We start from the raw sequence: 10,347 nt of genomic DNA, 5'->3' as shown, positions 1-10,347 counted from the left end.
ACTGAGGGAGAGTCCAGACAGACGTAGATCATGAATATTCTTATTTTTTTAATTATTACTAAATTCATCTTAATTTTTAATATAAATATTAATTTTGGTTCATTATATTTTTAAAAATTTTATTTCGATCATTTTTTTAAATTTTTTTTCACAAATTTTAATATGTTATTAACTTTAAATTTTGAAAGAATTAATTTAAGATAGTAATAACTAAAAAATATCTTCAATTATTTAATTTCCTAGCATTTATTATCCTCTTGGTAAATTTCATAACCACCCAATATTAATAATGCAATTACTCCACTTAATGTAGAGACTCCTCAACCCTAATTATCATCAACAAATAAATCGACTCTACAATAGTCATCCCTTAGACAATATGATTGTATCATCCCATAATTACATCACGATTCAATACCAATAAAAATTAGAGAGGTTGGATCCTAATAATAATGAGAAGTTTAGATTTAATGTGGCACTAATGATTCTAGGTCTTGTTTCAATTTTTAGTCAAATTATTTTAAATTAAATTAGTTATTTTAAAATTAATAAAATATAAACATTTGCTAATGAAAATAAAAAAAAGGATCTAAATAAAACTTTAAAAAGTATAAATGATTAAAATAAAATATTTTAAATTTAATGTATCAAAATAAAACTTTTGAAAACATAAAAAATCAAAATAATTTTTTTATAAGATTAATGTATAAAAAAACATTAAATCATAATAATATTATTCAATCTAATTTTTAATTAACAAAAACAAATGTGATTATGGAAAAAAGTCGTTTTAATTTCAACAAAAAATTCGTTTTTAAATTACGAAAATGGTTTTAAGATTAAAGTATTTTGTGAATCAAATTGGTCGTTTCAACTTAATTAGTATTATAATTTATACCAAAAATATATATTTTATGAAGATTAAATTTTTTATTTTAAAATTTTTAGTTTATTCTAAACTGTTTGTGATTTTAATAAATAAATTTCTTTCAGCATATGGAGCATTAACAAGAATAATAATATTATTCAATAATTTGTACGCGCATTAAAAAATAAGTAAATATCTTTAAATAACTCATATTATAAAACTTAATTTTGATTCAATTGATAAAACATCTCTAATAACTTTTAATACTTCAAATAAATTTTACCATCAAAATTATAAGAATTATCATTTTTATATAAGTTTTAAATTTTATTGTTTTCTTTAATATTCCCAGCTTATCTCTTTATATTTTGCAATACAGCCATCCTTACATCCTTACATTGTAAGATTGACTTTTGTCTTTTCGCGCAATTGTGCATTAAGTTGTCTAGTGGGACAACAAGGAGATCAGAGGGAATGAGAGAAAGTGCATCCATGACCTTGTTTACTTAATTAAGTTAATGTTGATAGAAATGAAAGAAAATAATATATTATAATATATTTTTTATATTCAAATTCGTCAATAATTATTTTTATTTATTTATTAAAAATTATTGATACAAATTATTTGAAATTTAAGTTTTTTAATTAAGATTTGAATTTAATTGGGTATGAAATTGCAACTAGAAGTATAACTTTATTTGAAGAGGGACCGATATAATGAGAGATGATTAATTAGGTATGAAATAAAAAGTTTGAAATACCTTATCAAAATATTGTTTCTCTAAAAGAATTACTAGTAATTATTTTTGTTTTTATAGCAATTAAAATCATATGAACTCTATCGTGTTTGTCTGTTTATTACTTTTCATGCAATTAATGAATCCAGTGCAATAAACAAACCACTGATCACCGTCCCTGAATCATGGGACAAAGCCAAGAAACTCAACCTCCCCTCCCTAATTATCGATTCCACAAATTCACAGAACCAACTCAACTTATAAGTTCACTAATAAATAGAATATATATTTAATGCCCATGTAGTTATATTATTAAACAGACTAATATTAATTTTGAAAAAGTGTTGCATATAACTCTTGTTTAAAATGATAAAATCACAGTAATTCGTTATAGGTCTCACTCATCGTTTGTTTGGTCCTACAAATGTTGTAGCGTCGAGAATAACGAGTCTCCACGCGGTAATGGAGATGGCGGGGCCGGTGACGCAGGGGGACACGGCGGCGCTACTATACTCCTCGGGAACGACCGGATTGAGCAAGGGAGTGGTGCTGACGCACCGGAACTTCATCGCGGCGTCGGTGATGATCGGCATGGACGACGACATCGCCGGGGAGCAAAACGACGTGTACCTGTGCGTTCTGCCGATGTTTCACGCATTCGGGCTGGCAGTGGTGACGTACGCGGCGCTGCAGCGAGGGAGCGCGGTGGTGGTTATGGGGAGATTCGAGCTGAAGGCGCTTCTGAGGGCGGTTGAGAAGCACTGGGTGACGAAGCTGTGGCTCGTGCCTCCGATCCTGCTAGCTCTGGCGAAACAGAGCGTGGTAATGTGATGTTTATGTATGATTGTTGTATGTATTATCTCATTAACTCAAGGTTATATTTAAAGTGTATTTATACTTATAAGTACTTTGTATAAAATTAAATTTTATTTTTGTGAAAATAAAGTATATATCCATGTCTGTTTAAAAAACTTTTACATTGTTGTACATGTACTATTTCTTATTATATTGTTTAACAAACTTATATATTTATAGATGTATTTGCTCCCATTAGTCATAAAAAATAAGTACGTATATTTATATATTTACTTTCTCTTTAATTTCCTTTTCTACTCATCTTTTTATGTATTTTTTATCACATCATTTATCTCTCTTGTGTACACTCACATACTTCAAAATATGCAATATAGGTTCATCATTTACCAAAAGAAACTGTGACGTATTTAATTTTTTTCATATTTTAATCATAGAACTATATAATGCTAGTTAATTCATTAATTACCACTGGGTAAGGGTCATGCATGACTCATGATAACAAGGACAAAATAAAAAAATAAAAAGATTGTAACCTTGTGATAGTTACGTAAAATAATTAAGAATGTTATCCAACCCAACAACGTATCAAGTCTAAAGTTCGGTAATATATTGTAAAATGTAATGTAATTGTAATTCGGAAGAAGAAAAATTGTACTGTAACTGTCATTTCGACAAATAAAAATGTAATGCAATTGCCAACTTTCTTAACACACCTTTAGCTCTCCAATCTTAAGACTGATGCTGACCGAATAAACTCTTAACAATTCGAGTAAATTTTTTTTAAAAAAATACTAATATTTATGTAGTATTTTTCTTGTGTTGTCAGGGTTATGGTATGACAGAAACTTGTGGCATTGTTTCTTTGGAGAATCCAAGAGTAGGGGTTCGTCATACTGGCTCAACGGGAACGCTAGGTTCAGGAGTCGAAGCTCAAATAGTGAGTGTGGATACACAGAAGCCTCTCCCTCCTAGACAGTTGGGAGAGATATGGGTGCGGGGACCTAACATGATGCAAGGTAGAGTGCATGCCAGCATTTATGTTTATGCATAAAATTCTCAATCTCTAATATCTAGTATTGAGAAATGCTACTAACACGCTCCTTAACATTCTTTTGAACACAAATTTTGTTGGGCCAATAGTAGATTGTGTGTTATAAATAATTTGTTAGATAGCCTATTGCTAGCTAGCATTTCTTGTTGCAATTTAGTCAATGGGGGGATGTTTTTGCTTTATATGGAGTCACATAACCTTTTACTGGCTGAAATATGACAAAGATCAGCACTCAGCACCATGGTGTCGCATTTTATTGGACTTGGATCTTAAAGACTTAGTGCATGTTTGGGTATCAAAATGAAGTTTTTAAAAGCATCCTCACTCTTCCTTTTGCATCTAGTTTGCAGTGGATCAATGGATTTTGTCTCAGAATTCGTGCATAACAAGTTGGACCGGAAATTGCAGTTGTAAAATTATGTTTGAGGCAAAAGTAATTTTATCAATGGACCATGACTCTTGCTTTTGTAGGACTTACATTGGAATGCGTGCTATAATACTGTAAATCAAGCATGCACTAAAACCATTAGCCATGGTAAGTTGGTAGCTGAAATTTCCTAGTCCAGACAGGCTAAACACACCACTGTCTACTGTATGATAGTTAATTTGGTCTGAACCTGCCAGTTCTGTTCACTTTCTACCTGACACAGTTTGACCATGTCTAGTCTCAGTTCATACAATTGGACACTTATCTTCTCCCTGCTCCCCTTTTGTTCTTTCTGGTTTAGAAAAAAAACAAAAGATGCGTCACAAATGCATTTCTTAAACAAAAGACGTGGTCGGGTTAGATGCTTTTAGGCATATGGTAAGAACGGGACTTGTTATTAGAGCATAAACTGTCTGATGCCCCCTCTCTAATTTGTAAAGGGCATTATAAACTGCGATGACTTGGATTATATTCTGGTACATGTCTACAAGTTTTCACTTGTCTGATTATCTAATTGGAGACAATGACTCAGATACTTCTTTCACTCAATGTTTTCTGATGGAATGTGGGGGATTAACATGGTTTTACTTTATATGGAGTTTGGCATTAATTTGTTCTGTAGGCTTTTCCTATATAAAACTTAGTGCAAATATTACAAAAATTTCAGGCTATCACAACTATCCATAGGCCACGAGATTGACTATAGATGAAAAGGGGTGGGTACATACAGGAGATCTTGGATATTTTGATGAAGATGGACAACTTTATGTGGTTGACCGTATCAAAGAACTGATCAAGTACAAAGGTTTTCAGGTATGTAGTGCAAATACCATGTCAATAATGAAAGTGAATTTTTCAGCTATGCAGTACACTGCATGATAATATATCTGAAATCTTAACCAAATCTTTGTCATTCTCGGTTTACTTGATTATCAGAAAGATAATAGGGTGTTGGAGTACGTTAATTAAACAAATGCTCCATGTCCCAAATTACAAATGTGTCAATTGTAGTAATTTCAGTTCATAATAATGCATGTGCTGCTCTGTTTGGGTAATTACATGTTTATATTATAACCCTTCTGGTTTTCCGGGACAATAAATATTTAAGATCATTAGAGTAATCTTACTGAATTATGAGTTTTTTGCCTCCTTGTAACTAGGTTGCACCAGCAGAACTTGAAGGGCTTCTCGTTTCTCACCCTGAAATACTAGAGGCTGTTGTTGTCCCGTAAGTATCACATAAATGTCTGAAGTTTAACTTTACACGTCTTATGCTATCTATTATTAGGAATTCACACTTGAGTTACTTCCTTTGCAATAGATATCCTGATGATGAGGCTGGTGAGGTTCCAATTGCCTATGTTGTTCGCTCACCCAATAGTTCGCTGACTGAAGAAGAAATTCAGAAGTTTATTGCTAAGCAGGTAAGATAAAGATAAGGATTAAAGAATGAGCTTGATCTTTGAGCGCATCTGCATGATTAGTCTATTTGCATTTTTCGGTAGTTACTCATTTTATACTTGTTTATAGGTTGCACCTTTCAAAAAATTGCAAAGGGTAACATTCATCAACAGTGTTCCTAAGACAGCTTCAGGAAAAATTCTCAGAAGAGAGCTTACTGCAAAAGCACGATCCAAAATATAATATATTACAATCTTTTTGGGCCGTCAATTTCTGAGATAGAGTGAAAATTAGGAGTGCATCCTGCAAGATTGATCATTATACCCAATCAAGTTTAAAATGAAAACCACGCAACAATCCCTCTATAGTCCAGATTATACTAGCATTTTTTTTTTATGATATATATACTAGCATTCCTTTGCACATGAATGTTGTGAATTTTATAGTAAACACAAGTAAACTCTCAATTATTTACTCTAGTTAACAAAAGGAAAGCAAGAAAGAAACAATTTACATGTCTAATTTCTATACACCATCGGTCTATCACAATGAGTATAATTTTTAAGGTAATTTTTGTAATAGTCAACAAACATAACATATATATATCAACTTGTGAATGGGTAGTAATGTAAAAAATAAAATAAAAATTACATTATCAGCATGTACTATTTTCTTAAAATTTATTCATCACTAGTTTGAATTAAGGTTTTTTATAAGCATAATTTACTAGTTTATATAAAATCAATAGCTAACAAATATTTGGAAAAAAAATGAGTATCATACTTGTTCTAAACCTGGTCTAGTCCAAGTTCAGTGAGGCCTAATAGACTCATTTGATAATAAGTGAATAGTCAAAGGGAATTGTTATTGTCACTACATGCTTTTGCTATTGACACTATCCACATGGGTGTTTTTTCGTGATATCCCGAAATTACATCAGAATGGGGGGTGAAAAAAAATTTAATAATGGAATTTTGTTGTTTCTGTTGTTAGATTTTTTATCTGATGCACTTCACAAAATGAAAACATGTTTTTGTTGTATACCTGCACAACAAAAACATGTTTTCATTTTGTAATTTTTATATATAAAAAAAACAACAACAGCAACATGTTTTCATTTCATAATTTTTTTGTTGCAAAAAAACAATGATAAAATTGTTATGTTTTGTCTATTAGGCATTATTCACTTGTTAAGGACCTCATTAAATGACTTGCAACACAATATGCATGGCTTACAATAATTAGCAAAATTTATATTCCACACTAACTGAATAAAAACATTGGTTAGAGTTTTATAGAATGGTCAACGAATAAACATAACAATACTTAATACAAGAGGAGTTAACTAAAACAATTAATCCACAATAATGTTTACTACATTTTGAGATCTTACCATTAAATGAAACATTAATGAGTTAAATTCTTGTATGTGGTATCTTTTACATGAACGAACTTCACGTGTGTAATATATACTCCATTGTGGTGCAATAAGAAACACGTGACAATCATGGCTATGTTGTTTATCAATTTTGACACAAAACAAAATTATTATTCTGTTGTGTTCTGAAGAAAAAATAAAATCATGTTTCCACTTAATAACAAAGCATAGTAGAAATATGATTCTATTGTGTAAAAAAATTACAACTTTGGGTGGTCTGAAGGAGATGAAAGAGAAGAGAAGAGTTGGAGAAATAAGAAGTGGGAGAGGAAGGGAGAAGGGTCGGATGTCCTATGAAAGAAGAAGGGGAAAGTGAGAGAGAAAAGGATAAGGGAGGAGGATAGAATGACAATTGTTATGACTTGTAGTACAAATAACAATTTAGGTGGTGGAAATATTTCCATAGTCTAACTTTAATTTGATAGGTCCATTTTTAAGCCATCAACACTATAAACCTTAATAATTAGCAATAAAGATCAAACACTTCTGTTGTTCGAAATATCATTTTATCTTTATACATGTTGATATTTACATATCCCAATACTTGTTTGATATTTCTTATGTATCTAATTTAATACTTATTACTTCCTACTTTTTGTAAAATTCAAATATCAAACTTATTATGTTTTCATCCTCAGAAGGGATAAGAAGTCAAGAACCACTGTCTTTTATAAAATTCAGGATCAAATTAATGAAAGTTGCACCTTTTGAAGATTAAAAGCAAGTTTTCCCCGAAATACAAGAACTATAAAACACATGCCAGTAATTATTCTGCCATCTTATCTTATAAAAAGAGGAGCCTATCAAAGGTAATCGAACTCCAAATCCCACTATCTTCTATATTGTAACCTCCTATACCTCTAAACTTTGACTTGAGTATATTAGAGTCCTTGCAGATGATCTCTCCATGTGCTCTTTCCAATAGGATTCACCCTATCTGAGCATTCAACTAAGTTCCAGCTTTCCATCAAGGTTTAGTTTGAAGGCACGCGGAGCATGTACAGGCAAGTCAAGTATTTAGATAGTATATTAAACACTGTACCCAAAAAAAATTGTATTAACGACTATGCATTGTTTTTTTCAAATTTGAATGTCAACGTTTACATGCCTATTATCTAAATTAAGAAAATCAGATGTCAAATTTACTTATTTTAATATACCTACAAAATTGAAAAGGGGGAATAAAATTAATTTAATTTGAGAATTTTTTACTTTGATTGTTTTTTAGTTCTATCATTTTTTCTCTTCATTTTTGTACTCTATTGAAGACTTGAAATGATTTCTTAAAGTTGATAACAAAATTTTTGTTATATCTCAAATCTGATAATTGATGCCAAATTATTGGAATAGACTAATCAAATATTAATAATGTTGTAAGATAGATCGGATGAATAAGTCGTCTTATTTATTTTTTGAGAGTCAAATATTTAAATTGCTTAATTATAAAACTTTGATACTTAATTTCACATCTCAAAATGTTAGAAGATTATAATATGATTAAATTTCTATAAAAGTTTTGTCTTAGGCCCTAAAACCTCTACTATAACAAGTCCTTCATGTTTGGGCTAATAGAAGTAACAAGCTTTTATGATTTTAAACCTAGGATGTTTGAAATTGCTATGAAGGAGAAGAGAGGTAGAAGATGAAGAAGGGTTTCAAAAACTAGGATTAAACTTAAAAATAAAATTTAAATTAAGATTTTAAATAAAAATGAATAAATAAAATTAGAAGTGCAAATGAATTAAGTTATTTGTCACGCACGCACGACAAAAAGTTACCTGTTAAGCTTATTCTACTATCAGCCGATACTTATCTTTAGATATAATATTGATAAAATTAAAAAATTATTTGATTAAAATTTCATAAAACAAAATAATTAAGTTATAAATAAGTTAAACAAATCAATTTTAAGTTTAATATTTTAAAATTTAAGCTTTTTACTAAGCTCGATTAAATAAATGAGACAAACTTAAACTATTAATTTTTTTTCATGAGCTAAACCCAAACTTCAAGATTTGTTTTACATCCTTATATAAAAGAAACATTAATTAGTGGATAAAATATGTAACAACTCGCATGACCCAATTTCATGCATTTGAGCCCATATCTTTAACTTATTTAAAAATTCTAAGCAGAACTTATTTATGTATACACTTGAAAGTAAGTAAAACCGAGTAACATAAGATATCAATATTCTATAAAAACATGAAATTCAATGTCTTCTTTTCTTTTTTTCCTGGAACAAAATTCAATGTTTAGAGAATCAAAGAGAGAAACATATATAGATAGATATAATAAGTGATATGGTGCGATAAAAATAATAATAAATAAGTTTTGATTTCTACAATTTTTCACTTCACTTTTGATTTCAACAACAGATGTATATTGGTAATAAAAAATTATATATATATTGTTGTATTTTGGGTAATTCAAATAAAGTCACATGGTGCTAGTAGCACCTGATAGCATCACAGATAGATATTAATTGATATAGTGCATTTCAGTTTATATACTATTTTTTCTGTTTTGAGTTTGTTATAGGTGTAACAGAATTACACCTGGAGTCATAGAATATATACTTCAGAAAATGAGCTGTAACTGTAATCAATTCATTCATCAATAAAGATTCAGTTCCTCTCAATTCTTCTCAATCTTCTTCTCTCTGTTGGTGAGTGATGGATTCCAATTGAATCCAACAAATTGGTATCTAGAGCGAGTGAGATTCTGGGAAACACGAGAGCTGCGTGAGGTGCGTGTGATTCAAATCGGAAATTCGCATTGAATTAAAGATTGAAATCGAAGAAAATCACAATTGATTTTCTAGGGTCAGGGAAACACGAGAGAATTGTGAGGTTCATTTGAGTGAAGAACAGAGTGAGAAGATGAATGGAAACGGTGGATTTAACACTCACTTACCAGTGTTTGATGGTAGGAACTGGAGTCGTTGGTCAATACAGATGCGTGTGTTGTTCGGAGCACAAGATGTGCTCGAATTTGTGAATGACGGAGTTCCGGTTTTGGCGGAAAATACGACGGAAGCGCAGAGGAATTTGCATCGCGAAAAGAAGAAGAAGGATCAGAAAGCCTTGTTCTACATTCACCAGTGTGTTGATGCAAAGATCTTTGAGAAGATTGCAGAATCGACGACGGCGAAAGCTGCTTGGGACACGCTTGTGCGTTGCTATGGTGGTAATGCAACTGTGAAGAAAGTCAAGCTTCAATCACTGAGGAAGCAGTATGAGAACCTGAATATGAAGCACAATGAGAAGGTAGCTGATTATGTGTCTCGCATAATTACTGTTACGAACGAAATGAAGACCTGTGGTGAGACAATTTCTGAGCAGATGATTGTTGAAAAGGTACTGCGTTCCTTAACTGCTCAATTTGATCATATAGTTGTTGCTATAGAACAGTCTAAGGACACTAGTACAATGAAGATTGATGAATTGCAAGGTAGTTTAGAAGCACTTGAATTAAGAGTAATTGAAAGAGGAAATGGAAAAGAAACAGATCAGGCTTTGCAAGCAGCATCTAAGGAAAATTGGCGTGAAATTAAGAAGAAACAGTGGTTAGATAAGAAGGCTAAACAGAATCCCAATAGTAGTGATA

General features: G+C 31.0%; 1 pseudogene; it reads left to right on the top strand.

Moving 5' to 3' along the window:
• Window positions 1-1,909: 1,909 nt before the first annotated feature.
• LOC100798349 (4-coumarate--CoA ligase-like 7) lies at window positions 1,910-5,678 on the top strand (annotated as a pseudogene).
• Window positions 5,679-10,347: the final 4,669 nt, after the last annotated feature.

This window comes from Glycine max, chromosome 12 (genome assembly GCF_000004515.6).
Source record: "Glycine max cultivar Williams 82 chromosome 12, Glycine_max_v4.0, whole genome shotgun sequence".
In the NCBI taxonomy this organism is placed as follows: Eukaryota; Viridiplantae; Streptophyta; class Magnoliopsida; order Fabales; family Fabaceae; genus Glycine; species Glycine max.
Note: the sequence above shows the minus strand (reverse complement) of the source record. Positions and strands in the feature narration are given on the sequence as shown.